We start from the raw sequence: 18412 nt of genomic DNA, 5'->3' as shown, positions 1-18412 counted from the left end.
TTCCTTAAGGCGCGCGCATGGCCTTATGCCCACCTCTACATACGATCCGAAGGCTCCCCTTCTGAAGTATTCATCCTAACCCTAAATGAAAGAAGCCTATTCATCCTTGCTCAGGGAGTTACAGCTATGGAAGTTATTCCCTGTGATCTCCTTACTTGCTGTGAATAAACTTTACTTTGTGCGACAATTCCACCTGGTTTATCTGTGACTCACCAAGGAGTGAACTCACATTGCTTCAGTTACAGACCCACCACAGCCTAAAGTGAATTAAAAAAAAAAAAAAAAGGATGACAGCTTTCTGCAAAAACACTGTCCTTCCAAAGTAACTGTTGACCCATTTCCTATGGATAATACTGTCCCTCCAGTCCTCAGATGGTTTTGGTCCTGAGAGGGAATTTTGTGATGTCGAAGGATATGCTAAACTTCCACAAACAGAATCACACTGACTTACTTGATATCTAACACCAAAGATTTATGATGTGGTCATGAGGAACAGCAGCTAAACCTACTAATTTTACCTGGGAGGATTAGGAAACCAAAAATTGAATGAATGAATAGATGAATAAATGGAAGAATAAATGAATTTTAAAAAGAAAGAATAGGGGTGTCTGGGTAGCTCACTTAAGTGTCACACTCTTGATTTCAGCTCAGGTCATGATCTCAGGGTCCTGGGATGGAGCCCCAAGTCAGGCTCTGTGCTCAGTGGGAGTCTACTTGTGGATTCTCTATTTCCCTCTCTCCCTCTCTGCCCCCCAAATAAATAAATAAATAAATAAATAAATAATTTTATAAATAAAAAAGTAGAATGCTGGTAGTTCATTAGGTAGCCATGAAGCATGTCTAAAAACCAGGTCCTCAATCTCCTATGTTTAAATCCCCCTTTTTACATGTGTAATATCTAATTGATTTTGTTCAAAAGAATATTCTTCTAAGTATTTATAAGTACTTCAATTTAGTGTTTCAGAAAGATAGCAGCATTGACTTGCCTTTATGTATTTCTTTAGCCTCTCCTCTTCAATTTGCCACTTTTGTCTCTTACTTTTTTTTTTTTCTTAAAGCATGTTGTTCATCTTCCAGTCTAGGCCTGAAACAATTGCCAGTGGTCGATAAAAACCAATTGACTAGAATTGATAATGACAAATGTTTTCTGCTACATCTGTTTCTAAAATGTATTTTAAGATCTCTTTGTCTGTAAATGTTTGCCATTGACAGTCATATCCCTAGACATATTTTATTATCAAATCACTGCTAGAGAACCCAAGATTTCATATACCTTGGGATGGTTATTCCTTACTCTCAGCAAATACTGACTCATGTAATCTGTTTTGCTCAAAAAAATATTATCAAAAGAAAAACATTTTTCTCCTTTTCATTTCATTATCTTTAATAAAATGGCATTATAGCAAAAATTTGTAGTCTTAATGAAGCAATGACAATAAGAATATTTCAGAATTCAAACAGGCAACAAAGATATATGTCAAACCTTCTACATTTCACTGACATTTCACTTCAAAATCGTCTCCCTCCAATAAAAAATTACAATTAGATAGTAGTAGACTGGCACCTTACAAAATGAAATATGCAAGGCTGAATTTTTCTTTTTTTTTTTTTTTAAGATTTTATTTATTTATTCGACAGAGATAGAGACAGCCAGCGAGAGAGGGAACACAAGCATGGGGAGTGGGAGAGGAAGAATCAGGCCCATAGCGGAGGAGCCTGATGTGGGGCTCGACCCCACAACGCCGGGATCACACCCTGAGCCAAAGGCAGATGCCCAACCGCTGTGCTACCCAGGCGCCCCAAGGCTGAATTTTTCTAATATGTGTCCTATCTTTCCCCAGAGTAAATGGTCTCTCTTTGTATTTGTTTAGTATTTGAAGTTACTATCTATAAGTTTTGGAGGTTTTTTGGGTTGTTGTTGCTGTTGATTATTATGTACAGGTTTAAGTATCTTTTGACATTTTTTTGTTTCCTTCAGAGTACATATTTCTCAAAGGTAAAATGGCTTTGGTGTCGAACCTGAGGTTGTACTGTGGGTCACTACTTGCTGACGACTGTGTGACCATGATCACCTCCTGTCATTATCACTCTACACTTTACATATGAGGAAACCAAGGCTAATAGCTGTTTGATAACACAGACTAGTTGATGGAAAAGTCAAAATACAAATCTAAGTCTATCTTATTCTGAAGCGTGTGCTCTTTCATTTTATTTCTCAGGACCAGTTTCAATTACAGTTGAATGCTTTGAATACCCATTAACATCTCAGTTATCTCTTGTTTTTGTAACGTTTTCATTTTCAAAGCTATTTCTATCTGGAAGAATATTCATTAATGTCTGAGGCACCTGACCTTGGGCTCAGGTCATGATCTCAGGGTCTTGGGATGGAGCCCCAGTGGAGTTGGGCTCTGTCATCAGCAGGGAGTCTGCTTCCACCTCCCCTTCTGCCCCTCCCCCCTCTGGTGCTTGCTCTCTCACACTCTGTCTCAAATGAAAAATAAATAAATAAAATCTTTAAGAAAATGTCTTTTAATGTACTTGTAATGCAACTGATCAACTCATATTTTTCAACAATAGGAAGAAGTATGTGTTTGAACATTGTAATATAAGGTTTTTGGTAATTCCTCACTACCTGTTTTAGAATAAAGAGGCCATTTTGGAGAATGCTTAAAAATATGGGCTTGGACTTAGACTTTGCATTGTTTATATTTTTTTTAATTTTCTTTATATTATGGTATTTTTGTCATCTTACAAACCTTGCAGGCTGGGGAGAGACTGCCCAACTCTGGGCCAGCCCATTCATTTCCAGATAATAGAGAGCTCTGCCACTCAGCGGGAGCATGCCTTTGAAATGCAAACTAACCAATCCAGAGCCTGAGCACCCCCAACCCCCGCCCACTCCCCCAGCTCAGGAGGCAATATTACTCTGCCTTAATCATCCAAAGGCCAGCTACCAGGTAACTAAGGACCATCCCTATAACTCCGAGCCCAAGGAAATTATTTAAACTAGTCAATCCTAAACCGTTCACCCTGCCCTGCCTTGACTTCTTGGAAACCTCAATAAATGTTCTAGCCTCAGTTTTCCCTTTGCTCTTCCTTTCTGCCTCCTCACCACCCTGAGGCATCCCCATGTGGCCCTGTGTGGTGTGCCTGCTTCCAGTCTTGAGGACTTGTGAGTATAATCAGCTTTGTTTTCCTGAGCCTCTCCTGCGTCTGCCTCTGTGGCCACGTCTGACCCACCATCTCATAAAAGAACACAGAACAGACTTGCATGGATTTGAATCCTGGTTCTGGTACATACCAACTATGTAGGTTTTTTTTATTATATTATGTTATGTTAGTCACCACACAGCACATCATTAGTTTTTGATGTAGTGTTCAATGATTCATTATTTGCATATAAAACCCAGTGCTCATTACAACTATGTAGATTTTAAGCCTTGTCTGCTTCAGACATACAATCGACAATTCTAATAGACCTGTATCATAAGGTGTTGTGAGGCTCCATGAGACTATGCCAAGCACTTAGCACAGTAAATATTCAATAAATATTAACTGTATTGTTTTTTATTATACTGGAAGATATTTCAGAGATAAACCATATTTCCTCCTCTTCTTTTTCCCCACATTAAAGGTAAGCAATGACTAGCCAAAAAAACTAAATTGATTTTTTCTCATTAATCTTACCTCTTAGTCTAAAATAGCTCCCATTTCACCATCCTGCTACTTATGAAAAATTAGAGATTTAAGTGATATATGTTTATTGGTCAGAATTTAATATTTTAACAGATTTCAAATGCCAATATTAAAAACAAAAAGGGAAGGAATACAGATCAAAAAAACAAAAAAACCCTAACTTGGAAGTTATTGTTGACAGTCTAATATATTTAAGTTTTTATTAGATGACACATATTCATTACCAAACTCAAAGAAAAATTAACATAACATAAGCCGCCTTGCCCTAGTTTAAAACAATATATCCTATTCCCTTGTGTCATAAGAAGTATGTAGATCATTTAATACCTGATATTGATGAATTTGATTTTTCTTGTGCATGAATTACATAAAAACAACTGACAGAAGTGTAGTGTGTATTTTTTTAAGGTTTTTATTTTTTTTTTAAGATTTTATTTATTTATTTGACAGAGAGAGAGACAGGCAGTGAGAGAGGGAACACAAGCAGGGGGAGTGGGAGAGGAAGAAGAAGGCTCCCAGCAGAGGAGCCTGATGTGGGGCTCGATCCCATAACGCCGGGCTCACGCCCTGAGCCAAAGGCAGATGCTTAATGACTGAGCCACTCAGGCACCCCTTTTAGGGTTTTTTTAAATGAAGTTTTTCCTCCAGCTAAAGCTTTCAGATCCAATTATATTAATGCACTCTTTATTGTGTGATAATCCTACATAAGTTGATACATATGCTAAAAAGAATAAGCTTTATATTTTGATAAGGAACCTCCACAAGCTTTCATGCTGTTAATACCCAAGACCATGTTTCAGGGCCAGACCACTCTTCCGTACTCTTTTTGGTTCCTGGAAGAGGCATGAAAGCCCATCTGCTCTATTTCTTTCATATTGCTAATGGTCACAAATTCTCTTTCTCCCTTTTAGTTGTTCTCAGTCAGTAGTTACAGGACAGTGTTTGCTTTTCTCGAACTCACTCCTTTCTTACTGCTTCTAAGAAGAAAAGACACACCTCTTTTACTTTACTACTTTACCACTAGTTGTAAGAAAGTAAAAAATCAGGGGCGCCTGGGTGGCACAGCGGTTAAGCGTCTGCCTTCGGCTCAGGGCGTGATCCCGGCGTTATGGGATCGAGCCCCACATCGGGCTCCTCTGCTATGAGCCTGCTTCTTCCTCTCCCACTCCCCCTGCTTGTGTTCCCTCTCTCGCTGGCTGTCTCTATCTCTGTCGAATAAATAAAAATAAAAATCTTTAAAAAAAAAAAAAAAGAAAGTAAAAAATCAGACAGAAACACAGCCTAAAAAATAATAATAATAATAACAACTTACCACTTCCATTCAGCATCGTATTGGAAGTTCTAGCCAGCACAATTATGCAAGAAAAATGAAATAAAAGTTATCCTAATCAGAAAACAAGGAGTAAAACTATATTTGCACATAACAGATCTTATATATATAGAATCCTAAGGAGTCCACTTCAAAAAATCGCTAGTTGAAATATGGAAGCTCAATATACAGAAATCAATTGTATTTCCATATGTTTTCAATAAACAACTCAAAAAGGGAATGAACAAAATTATAACACCATCAAAAAGAATAAAACATAAATATATTTAATAAAAGAGGTGTAAAGCTTATATTCTGAAAACTATAAAACATTGTTGGAAGAAATCAAAGATGACCTAAATAAAATAAAAGATATCTTGTGTTCATAAACCAGAAGACTTAATATTGTTAAAATAGTAATACTCCCCATTTGATCTACAAATTCATCACAATTCCCATCAGAATTCCAACTGGCTTCTTTTTAAAAATTGGCATGCTGATCCTAAAATTCATGTGGAAATGTAAGAGACCTAAAATAACAAAAACAGTCTTAAAAAAAAAAAAAAGGCAACATGGGAAGGTGCACACTTTCTGAATTCAAAACTTACTATGGAACTCTGCAATAATCAAAACAGTGGGATACTACGTAAGGACAGACATATATATCAATGGAACCAAGTTTAGAGCCCAGAAATAAATCCTCACATTTATGGTGACTTGATTTTAGACAAGAGTGTCAAGATAATTCAAAAGGAAAAGAACAGTATTTTCATCAGTGTTGGCATGACCAGATAGCACATGCAAAGGAATGAAGTTGGACTCCTACCATACTATACACAAAAATTAATTCAAAATGGATCAAAGACTTAAATGTAAGACCTGAAACTATAAAAATTCATAAGAAAGGGGTGCTGGGTGGCTCAGTCCATTAAGCATCCAAGTCTCAATTTCAGCTTGGGTCATGAGACCCACATTAGGTCCTGCGCTAGACATGGAGCCTGCTTAAGATTCTTTCTCCCTCTCCTTTTGTCCCTCCCCCTCTACTCATGCTTTCTCTCTATCTCTCTAATAAAAAAAAATAATAATTTAAAAAAAATTTATAAGAAGGGGCGCCTGGGTGGCTCAGTTGTTAAGCATCTGCCTTAGGCTCAGGTCATGATTTCGAGGTCCTGGTATTGAGCCCCGGGTCTGGCTCCCTGCTCAAAAAGGAGTCTGCTTCACCCTCTCCCTCTGCCCCTCCCCCGACTTTGCTCTCTGGTGCAAGCACTCTCTCTTTCTCAAATAAATAAAATCTTTAAAAAAAATTTATAAGAAAACATAAGTGTTCATCTTGATGACATTAGATTAAGTAATGTTTTTTCAGATATGACACTACAAGCACAAAGAAAAATAGATAAATTGTATATTATCAAAAATGAACACTTTTTTGATGTATAGACCACCTAGAAATTTAAAAGACAACCCACAGAATGGGAGAAGATATTTTCAAGTCATATAGCTGATAAGGGACATGTATCTAGACGATATAAAGAACTCTTACAACTCAATAAAAATGACAAATAGACAATAATAAAAATGACATTGAATTTCTCAAAAATGACAAACTCAGTGACAAAAATGACAAATGATAAATGACAATTAAAAAATGGTCAAAGGAGCTGAATGGACATTTCTCCAAAGCAGATATACAAATGGGGAAAAAGCAAATGAAGAGGTAACTAACATGATTGTTTGAGAAAAACAGATCAAAACCACAGTCAGATACCACTTACACCTAAGAGCATGGCTATATTAAAATCAAGATAGATGATAATAAGTGTTGGCCAAGATGTGTAGAAATTGGAAGCCTCATACACTGCTGGTGTGTACTTAAAAGATAATGACAATTTGCAAAACAGCCTGGCACTTCCTTAAAAGGTTAAATACTGAATTATACTACCCAGTAATTCTGCTTTTAGGTGTATACTCAAGAGAAATGAAAACACATGACTACACAAAAACGTATACATGAATGTTCATAGCAGCAATATTCATAATAGCCAAAAAGCCAAAGTAATCCAAATACTCAAATATCCATTATCTAATAAAAGACTAGATTAAATGTGGTAGGACTATACCATATAATATGATGTGGTGATAAAAATGACTGTAGTACTGATACAAGCTACAGCAGAGATGAACCCTGAAAACATTGTTCTACATGAAAGAAATCAATCATAAAACACCATATATTTTATGCTTCTACTGATATGAAATCTCCAGAATAGGCAAACCCATACATACAAAACATACAAAAAGTAGATTCATGGTTTCCTAGGGCTGAGAGAGAACAGGATGCAGAATAGGGGGAAGGTAGGGTTGGGGAGGAAAAGGTAGGGGACAGAAATAGGGTGGGGGAATGGGGAGTGGGTATGGGGTTTCTCTTAGGGGTGATGAAAATGTTCTAAAATTTATTGTGCTGATGATTACACAGCTCTGTGGCCAACTGTACATTTTAAATAGGTGAATTGTTTGGTCTGTGAAGTATACCTCAATAAAGATGTTATTTTCATAAATAAAATCTTAAAGAAAAAGAAATAGCAATAATTATTAAATTTTGTTGGCTCCAAGGTCCTCTTGAACTCCTGTTGTGTTTTTGTTTCTTTAATTGTAACAGAAAAAAATATTGCTATAAACAGACACACTCTTATAAACACATCCTACAAAAGGAGCCTTCATTTGATGAACAGCATGATGGACTAAAGACACAAGTTTAAAAGCAAAAGGAAGTTAAATGACTTTGCATTAAGTTTGACACCATGTGCATACGTGTGGATTCAGGAAATGAGAGACACTTGGTGAGGCCAGAAAGAGGGGACAATGTCATGTGGAGAGAAAGCAGAGTTACAGATTGAGTTGATTTAAATTTTGGTGAAATAAATGAGAATACGAGACTATGTCCTATTTAATAAAGCCACCATTCTATCTCTCTTGCTATGCTGCTGGACCTGTTTTGAAGGTCTGGTCTGCAAGGTAGATACTGGGCCAAAGAGAAGCCAATTACATCTGCAATGCTGGTGTGGCTTTCATTTTTGAGAGAAGTCATTTTTAGTCTCGTCTTGAGGTTATGAATTACAATTTTTTTTATTCTTTCTGATTCTCTACATTTCAGCTCTTAGTTTAATGCTGCAAATACTCTGCAGCTTGTCTTTCTTTTTCACAAAAGTGAAGCTTTTGAGAATTACCCCTGATGATACATGTCTATAGTACATTGATTTTCACTGCTCTGTGCATTCCATTAAACGAATATAGCACAATTCATTTATCCACTCTCCTGTTCCAAGTTTTTACTAATGCAAACAACATTGCAATAAAATTCTCATCCATGTCTGATTTTTCCCATGGCCCAGCATTCCATTAAACGAATATAGCACAATTCATTTATCCACTCTCCTGTTCCAAGTTTTTACTAATGCAAACAACATTGCAATAAAATTCTCATCCATGTCTGATTTTTCCCATGGCCCAGCATTCCATTAAACGAATATAGCACAATTCATTTATCCACTCTCCTGTTCCAAGTTTTTACTAATGCAAACAACATTGCAATAAAATTCTCATCCATGTCTGATTTTTCCCATGGCCCAGCATTCCATTAAACGAATATAGCACAATTCATTTATCCACTCTCCTGTTCCAAGTTTTTACTAATGCAAACAACATTGCAATAAAATTCTCATCCATGTCTGATTTTTCCCATGGCCCAGCATTCCATTAAACGAATATAGCACAATTCATTTATCCACTCTCCTGTTCCAAGTTTTTACTAATGCAAACAACATTGCAATAAAATTCTCATCCATGTCTGATTTTTCCCATGGCCCAGCATTCCATTAAACGAATATAGCAATTCATTTATCCACTCTCCTGTTCCAAGTTTTTACTAATGCAAACAACATTGCAATAAAATTCTCATCCATGTCTGATTTTTCCCATGGCCCAGAGCTTCTCCAACATAGAAACCTAGCAAAGGAATTGCTTTGTCATAAGAATGCACATATTCAAATTCTCAGGACATTGTCACATTGCTCTCCAAAGTGGTTGTATAAAGTTATCATTCTTCCCACAACTTTTGAGAGTTCCCTTTGCCTGAATCCTCACTCATACTCAAGGGGTAGCACTATCATGACAGGGGTCTCAGCCCAAACTCTCTCCTTCCATGTACTGGTATTAAATTCAAGCCCCTGTATTATTAGAAGTGATAAATACCTCACAGCTCCCCACCCCCCCAGCAGACACTGTGTCAGTTCCGCAGTTCACTGTTCTGATTGTCTGTCAATCCCTTCTTCATTTCTGACCCAAGGCAATTTCACTGCCTTCCTTAGCAGTTCAGCCATGCATTTAGAAGGATGTTAGTTATAATTTATTGAGCAATTCTTGCTGTTTGTAGCTGGAGGGTTTTCAAGTTATCTGTACCGCCAGACCCTTATCTGCCTGACAACATTTTCAGCACCCGAGCAATCTTTAAACTTTAAGCTGCCCAGATGTTGGACATCATAAAGAAAATAAGTGAAATCAAGTTAGCAACTACAATGAGCAATTAAACTCTCTTTATATGTATTCATTAGTTACCACACTGCAGCGCAAAATGACAATAAACACTACAGATGATCTGGGTTTGAGTCCCAACTCTGTTGCTCACTAGCTGTGTGGCCTTGGGCAATTTATTTCATCTTTCTGGGCCCCAGTTTCTTCATCTGTAAAGTGAGGGTGTCAATCAGAGAACCTACCCAGTAGGGTTCGTATAAGGATTCAATGAGTTAATATTTATAAAAATGCTCATAACTATATCTGACACAAAGCATGTTTCATGTCATCATGTGATAAATAAAAAATGGAATAATAAATATTAGAAATTCATTTTTGTATTACCTATGAATATTCAAATAATGATTTTTCCTTCAATCCCCAGCAGGATGTTCTAATGTTGGCAACATCATAGCTCTTCTTTTCAAGTTTAAGGGTTCTAGTATTAAATGGCTTTCACCTAAGAGAATCTCTGTGCCCCAGAATACAAGCAAAATCGTGATCCATTGTGCCCCAGACACCAGGAAAACGTTGCCTGCCGGACCAAAGGGTTACGTGGACTGGGAGCAAGAATGTTAAGCGATGATAAGACAGAGAAGAAAATAAACTGGAGAAGAAGGATAAAAGAAATGCAGATACGTTCTTCCTCCCAACCTGGGACCAGGCCAGAGAGCGGTGGGATGCTGCCTCAGGGAACCTCTTCCCTCCCCACTGACCCCCCCCCCTTCAGCCACACAACTTCTTGCCTGCTCCCCACATGGGCCCTGCAGCTTGCTTAGGTTCGAAGAGGAGATCTGAGCAAAACTTGGCAAAAAGCTTTCTCTTAGTCTAGTAATTTGCATGTCTAAGGGTATTCACGCTGTGGGAAATGGCGTCTCAGAGATCTGACCCTGCGCTAGAATGGAAGCTTAGGGAAAAATCCATGAGGCACCACCTACGCAGCTCTTACGTCTGTGCTGTCATTACTGTCCTTTCACGCCATACATACACCACAATATTTTGTCCTTAGTAGACAGGAAAAACACTTTATTTCAATTGAAATGAACGATTGAGGCTCACCAGATACCCCCTACAACAAACCTGGCAATAATGCCCCACGATAACATGGATTTGAATAAAACTTAACCAGTGAGCTCGCTTCCTCCACATGTTGTCCATTCTCCACAAGGCAGGTCAAAGTCAGTTCTTTTCTGGAGGGGAGTGACGGGAAGTGATCACCTCATGACCACTGTGGACTTTCTCCTGTCTGGAAAGATATGTATTCTGTTAGAAATAGAGTTAATTTCTTACACAGTGAATAAAAGTCATTTTTTTCTTTTTTCACACCATAACTGGAAAACTGGCTCGACAAATTTGTTTGTAATATTGTTTGCAATGCCACATTTTACTCGACTAAACTTTCTGACCTCACATATGGTTTTACAAGGGAGTAGGGGAGTAATTATTTTATTTCAAGCATGAAGAGAAAAAATCTCATGCCAAAACAGGGTTAATCTATATGGTGAACACATCAATTACTAATTCTATAGCTTGCCTACCACATAGCATTCATGATTCAGAAAGAGATGTAAGGTTAACCAACGATTGATTTCTAAGGTAAAATAATTTTAATTATTTTTAATTTTTAAGATAAAATAATGTTCTAGTTAGTGAACTAGATGGCAGGAATCCTTTCAATTGTATACATATATCAAATCATCACAATGTACATTTTAAATATCTTATAACTGTATCTGCCAACTATACCTCAATAAAGCTGAGAAGAAAAGGACCTGGAAATACAATATTCCTGTGTGTATATTTTTTTGAGCTAGAGGAATAAATTTTTTCAAAAAATAATGTTATCTGAATGATACAATTAAGCATCACTGCATATTAAATTTTATTTTCTTATTTATTTACTGAAAAGTCAAATCACTTTGTAGTTTATAATGGAAAAAAAAATTGTCTTCTAGTCTCTTCCTCACCCTTGGTCTGTTTTCTGGAGGAAAGATGTTCAACTCATTTTCTTCTGTTATTTACCATCATATTCCTAAATTTTAGCATGTATTATTGTTTTTTTGACTCTTTCAATACGAATATCTATTGACTAAACTATGAAAGATGAGGATTCAGTTTCCTAATATACCCTTTCTCTATTCACCTAATGTAGTTATATACCATGTTAGGTTAATATTCAATTTGACATTAATATTGTCATATAATAGTCCATGTACTCATTAACGAAGGAAGCATTTCCTTGTATAACTTTATTTCCCTGGCTTCAATCAATGCCTCTTATTTGTTTAATTCATTTCTTATGTACCTTCCACTGATTCATGCCTAAACTCCCTCCCATTAGTGTGACTAAATCTCCCCAGAACATGTCCATAAGCAAAAAGCAAATGTGGCTATTTTGTTTCTTAGAACAATCCTTCCAGAATCCCTGGATGTTCTTGCTCTAACTGGGTGAGTTTGCTTCCTGGACCCACTTCCCCGCCATGATTCTAGGATTTCTCTTCACCACCACGTCAGGAATTAACTTCACTTGGCTCTCTAGTTGGGTTTGTTTCCCAAATTCCATATCTTTTCTAAAAATTCATTTTACTTGAGCATCATCCAGTAGGTTCCTGAGAAAGGATGAATGAAGATCAATATTTTGCATCTTTTAAAATCTCACCGCTTGACTATTTGACCATAAAATCCTAGATTGGAAATAATTCTCTCAGAATTTGGAAGACGCAATTCCATCATCTTCTGACAACAGTGGTGCAATTAAGAGTCAAATGCCATTGTGGTCCCCAGCCTTGTTGACAACTTCTGCTGCCCTCCTCATCCCACCCCACACCCCAGCCCCTCCCCTGCACTATGTTTGGAAGTTTTCCAAATCACATCTTTTTCCCTAGTATTCTGAAATTTCTTGGTAATGGTCATTTTTCCCCCTAGTCACTGTGCTACCCTTAGTTGCTCAGTTGAGGAAAGTATGTTCTTTTCAACCTGTTGTTGGAAATATTTTTCTATTATCTTCTCCTCCTCCTCTTCCTACCCCCTCCTCCTCCTCCTCCTTCTTCTTTGATAATTTCTTTTGTCACATGTTTTCAATTCTCACTGCCTGGAATATGACTTAGTTAATGTTGCCTAATTCTCTAATTTTCTTATCTTTGTTCTTCTATTTCTCCAACTTTTTGTCCTTTGGGGAGATTGCCTCAGTCTATGCTTCCCATCCTCCTATTGATTTTGGGCATATTTAGGAGATAGGATCTAAGAGATTGTTGCTGTCTGAATACTCCTTGTTTAGAGCATCTTGGGGTTTTTTTTTTTTATTTTTTAATGCTGTTTTCTTTCTTTCTTTCTTTCTTTCTTTCTTTCTTTCTTTCTTTCTTTTTTTCTGAAAGAAAAATACATTTGCTTTTAATCTGGCTTATTGCTCCCATGCTTCATCTATCAGTATATTTGCTACTGTTTATACATAGACATTTCCTATACTAAAAAGATCTTTGCACTTCCTTCGATAAATTCAGTCTTCTATTTTAGTTCTGTGTATTAATCTGAAAAACGGGTGCCTATTTTCACTTTCAAGGCAGATGGCAAACTTTCGTATAGGTCCCGTGAGATTTCGCCTTGTCCTGGACTTCGTTTTTTAAGGTCGAGGTAATGCAGTGGAAAACAAGAACTGCTCTAAAACCTGAAAACAAACTGTTCTAAACCCAAATCCCAGGGCATTTCAGTAGGCTTTTATCTGGGCATTTTTGAAGCATTTTAAGGAAAGTACTAAATGCCCAGCTACTTCTTCAGAACAGATCTAAACAAAAGCTCTGCTTCCTAATACGATCTTTTTCAATCCCATCACATGACATTCACATCTTTCGCTAACCAGAGTGAAGAGCCTTAGAGCAGTTTAAATAGTGCAAACCTCACTTTTGTTAAAGCGAGTTTTCTCTGTTGTTCGTGCTGACGTTTCCAGTGTTGGGAAGTACCAATCCTGCATTCTTTGCATTACCAGAGAGTTCTCTTTCTCCATCGTCTTCTGAAGGATGATCAACAGCGTGGGATGGAGGTTTCAGTAGACAAACTCCTGCAGGAAGGCCCTCTGTGCTCGCCAGATAGTAGCTGCCTTATGCCAGATGTGTCTCATTAGAGATAATACCCTGGTAGAGCATTTCCGGTCCTGGTAAGTAGTATAGCCTGGTCTGTCTCAGGTCCACAGATACAGTTCAACTCTGTAAGCAAGCTGGATAAAGGTTATAGTTTCTTTTCTTGGAGGCCATCCTTTTTCCAAATGGCATATCTGCTACAATAATATCAACAGAGCCAGGTCTCTGTGGTCAATTACAGATAGATATCCCACTGAACAGCATTTATGGGCAAGCCCCAGGACAGTTTGCCTTCTTTAAGTTGGCTCTTGGTCAATCAAAAGGAGATACTACTTGGCGCCCTATTCACAGCCAATGTATTATTATCACCAGCTTCTACAGCCCCCTCTCTTGGTAATGTCCCCGTTTCATAATCCCATCAGCTGTGCTCTCAGCGGATTGAGGGACACAAAGCCTGAGCATCCCGTAGGCGAGAGCAGATCTGAGTTGTAGGTCCAAAATGTGAGATGTTTCTTTGGTGGAGACTCTTCTGTCAGTGCAATGCCTGCAATGATTTGATTATCATGGATTTTCAAAAGAGTCTCCATGTGATAGTTGGTCATGTAAACTTTCCACGTAAATTGATCCTGAACAGTACCTCTAGAATTTCTTGCAGCCTGAGTTGAGGTACAGCGTGTTTCTCTAAACTTTTTTGCATACGACTCTAAACTTTAACACTTGAGGATTGGTTTCTCATTTTGAGCTTTCGTGAGTCTCATCTCTGCAAGATGTCAAGTCAGAACCTACTACTGTTGGTATCACTTTGATAGCTGGATTTTCCTGAATCGAAGAAGACATGTGACTCTAAGCCAGTGTTAGCAAACTCTTTGAACATCTTTGTCTTCTGTTTTGTCCCCTTGTCCATTATCAATCTTACCTTTACTTGAATTCTGATTTATCTGTTTGTAATTTTTTCCTTGAAACTGGCATTAATTTTCCATATTTTTTAAGGGTCTGAGCATGGAAGTTTCTAGCCAATTCTTCGAAATCCTTTAGAACTTCTTCTATTTCTTTGAACTGGTAATCTTAACTCCCGAACAACCATAAATAAGCTATCAACTGATTTCAGGCAATAAACCTGAGCCAGACTTTCCACTGAAACATCAAAATACATCTCACTTCATTTCTACAGTTTGCACGATGAGCTCAATTTCTCTCTCACTTCCTCTGCAGCTGTCTGTGCAAAACCATTAGGTACAGTGGTTCCACTTGTGACTTGGAGATGCTCGGACTCACTTCTGAGGCCACTTTCTGTCATGAGGGTTCACATCCAAGAGTTGGGGGGTGGTTTCTTGAATGTCAGACCTGTTGGCAGTTCTTCCAAGATCTCTAACATCGTCTTTACTGCCAACACAGACCCTTCCAGCTCCAGTCCCGCAGGCCCAGTGCACCCCAATGCTATGTTTTCTCTTCTCTCCCAAGATGTTGGGTATAGAACTTTTTCAAAAAATGTATAAGCAAAATATTGAAACAGGGCAAAATTGAAAGAATTTTGGAGTGAATGACAATATACCCATCCTCTAGATTCTAGCCTCAACATGTTACTATACTTGCTTTTTTATAAATTTATTCCTACATCTATACATTGCATGTTTCCATGCATTTTAAAATAACTTGCAGACAAATGTATGTCCTTCTAGGTACTTCAGCATTCCTGTCATTAACTAGATTTCAATATTCGTTTTTCTTTTTCTTTCGATGTAAAATTTACATACAATGTAATGCACAAATTTGTCTGAGTTCTGAGAAGTGCAAATACTTGTATAACCCAAAGCCTGTCATTACAGAACATCACTATCATCCCAGAAAGATCCTTTATGCCCCTTCCAATTACTGATACCAATCCCACCCCAAGAAAACCTCTAGTCAAAATTTCTTCTATCATTGATTGATTTTGACTGTTTTAAAACTTCATAAAAATTAAATAATATAGTATGTACAATTTTTGTCTGGCTTCTTTTGCTCAACATAATGTTTTTGAGATTTAGTCATACTGCTGCCTGACAATAGTTGATTCTTTTCATTGCTGAGTAGTATTCCATTATTTGAATATGCCCTACTTTGTTTATCATTCTCCTATTTTAAGATCTCTGGGTTATTTTCCATTTTGGACTATTATGAATAAAGCTGATTTGAATACTTTTGTACAAGTCTTTTTATGTGCATATGGGCTTTTATTTATATTAAGTAAATACCTAGAGATGGAATTACTGGATCATAGGTTAAGGTATATTTAGTGTTACAAGAAAATGCTAGATCTTTTGCCATAATAGTTGTCACATTGACATTCCCAACAATATATGAGCTTTCCAGTTGCTGCACATCCTTACCAAAATGTGGTATTAATAATCTTTCTAATTTTATTCATTCTGATGTGTGTGTAGTGGTATGTCTATGTAGTCTTAATTTGCATCACCCAGATGACTAATAATATTGACCACATTTTCATATGCCTGTTGATGTGCGTATTCAATTCAAGCTATTTTGTTTTTATTATTGAATTGTGGGAGTTCTTTATATACCTTGCATCCCAGTCCTTTGTCAGACCCATATTTTACAATACATATTTTCTTCAAATCTGTGACATGCCTCTTCAGTTTATTTTTATTTATCTATGTTAAAATAGTTTATTTATTTATTTATTTACTTACTTACTTATGTATTTATTTTAGAGAGAGAGCACAAACAGGGAGAAACAGAGGAGAGGAGCAGAGAGGGAGGGAAAGGAAGGGAGGAAGAACCTCAAGCAGATTTGGCTCTGAGCACAGAGCCTGACATGGGCTCAATCTCAGGACCCTGAGATCATGACCCTGAGCTGAAGCCGAGAGTGGGACACTTAACCAACTGAGCCACACAGGTGCCCCATGTCTTCAGTTTATTAATAATGCCTTTTGTTAAGTGGTTTTTAATTCTGATACATTGAACTAATCAATTCTTTCTATTATGGTGATTGCTTTACATTTCAGAACTCTGCTTTTCAGAAGTCGCAAAGATACTATCTTATGTTTCCCTTTAAAAGCTTTATGATTTTATGCTTTGTTATTATTCAGTTCAAAATATTTTATAATTTCTTTGGTAATTTCTTCACTAAAGAAATGAGGAGGGTTTTCTATAATTTCAGTGATTTTCCAAGATGTCTTGTTGTTATTGATTTCCAATTTAAATCTGTTATGCTCAGAAAACATTGGGGCGCCTGGGTGGCACAGCGGTTGAGCGTCTGCCTTCGGCTCAGGGCGTGATCCCGGCGTTGTGGGATCGAGCCCCACGTCGGGCTCCTCTGCTATGAGCCTGCTTCTTCCTCTCCCACTCCCCCTGCTTGTGTTCCCTCTCTCGCTGGCTGTCTCTATCTCTGTTGAATAAATAATAAAATCTTAAAAAAAAAAAAAAAAGAAAACATATCTTGTATACTTCCAATCCTTTTAAATTTATTTAAGACTTGTTGGACGGTCCAGCATATGATTTATCTCAGTAAGCATATCAGGTACACTTGAAAAGAATATGTATTATGCAACTAGTGTGGAGTGTAGTGTGCTATAAATATCATTTAGGTCAAGATGTTGATAGGTGTTCAGATCCATCTGAACGAAAGTGCGAGCAGGCAGAGGGGCAGGAGGAGAGGGAGAGAGAGAAAATCCTCAAGCAGACTCCTAGCTGAGCATGGAGCAGGACTTGGGGCTCAATCCCAGGACCCTGAGATCATGTCCTGAGCTGAAATCGAGTCAGCTCCTTAACCAACTGAGCCACCCAGCCATCCCAGATCCATCTATATCTTTACTGATTTTCTTTAGTTCTATCAATTGCTGAAAAATAATGTTAAAAATCTTCAACTGTGATTATAGAATTGTTTATTTCTCCCCTTGATTCTGTCATTAGCTCATGAATTTTGAAGCTGTTACGAGAGAAAAAACATTTATGAATACTATGTCTTCCTGATGAACTGGTTTTCTTGGCATTGTGAAAAGTCTCATTATTTCCAGTGCTCTTAATTCCTACTTGAAGATTGAATTTCAATATGGTGTCATTTTCCTTCAGCTTGAAGAATTCCCATTAGCATCTCTCAAAGGGCATGTCTGCTGGTGATGAAAGAAATCTACCATTTCAACCACTTTTAACTGTACAATTTAGTGTTATTAAGTACATTCACATTGTTGTATAATCAATCTCCAGAACTTTTTCATCTTGCAAAACTGTAACTCTATATCTATTAATTAACAACTCCCCATTTCCTTCTCCCCCCGCCCCTGGCAACCGTCATGCTACTTGCTGATTTTTTTAATCATATTTTGGGGTCATATCTAAAAATATTTACCTAATTGAAGATTACAAAGATTTTCTCATAAATTTTTCCTTGAAGTTTTGTTGTGTTCGATTTTACATTTTGGTCTATGACCCATTTTGAGCTGATTTTTCAATATAATAGAAAGATATGGATAAACGTTCGTTTTTATGTGTGGACATCCACCGGTTCCATTACCATGTTAAAAGATTATCTCTTGTCCATTGAATTGCTTTTGCATTTTTGTGGAAATAAGTTATCCATGTATGTATGGATGTATTTCTGGACTCTTCAATCTATTCCTTTGATCTCTTTGTCTCTATGCCAGTATCATACTGTCTTGATTGCTGTAGCTTTATAATAAGTATTAAATCAGGAGGCATTAGTCCTCCCACTTTGTTCTTCTTCAAATTTATTTTTGCTGTTTTAGGTACTTACATTCTATATGGATTT

General features: G+C 37.2%; 1 pseudogene; it reads right to left on the bottom strand.

Moving 5' to 3' along the window:
* Nucleotides 1-13473: 13473 nt before the first annotated feature.
* Nucleotides 13474-14941, bottom strand: LOC100482452 (annotated as a pseudogene).
* Nucleotides 14942-18412: the final 3471 nt, after the last annotated feature.

This window comes from Ailuropoda melanoleuca, chromosome 9 (genome assembly GCF_002007445.2).
Source record: "Ailuropoda melanoleuca isolate Jingjing chromosome 9, ASM200744v2, whole genome shotgun sequence".
NCBI classification, from domain to species: Eukaryota; Metazoa; Chordata; class Mammalia; order Carnivora; family Ursidae; genus Ailuropoda; species Ailuropoda melanoleuca.
Note: the sequence above shows the minus strand (reverse complement) of the source record. Positions and strands in the feature narration are given on the sequence as shown.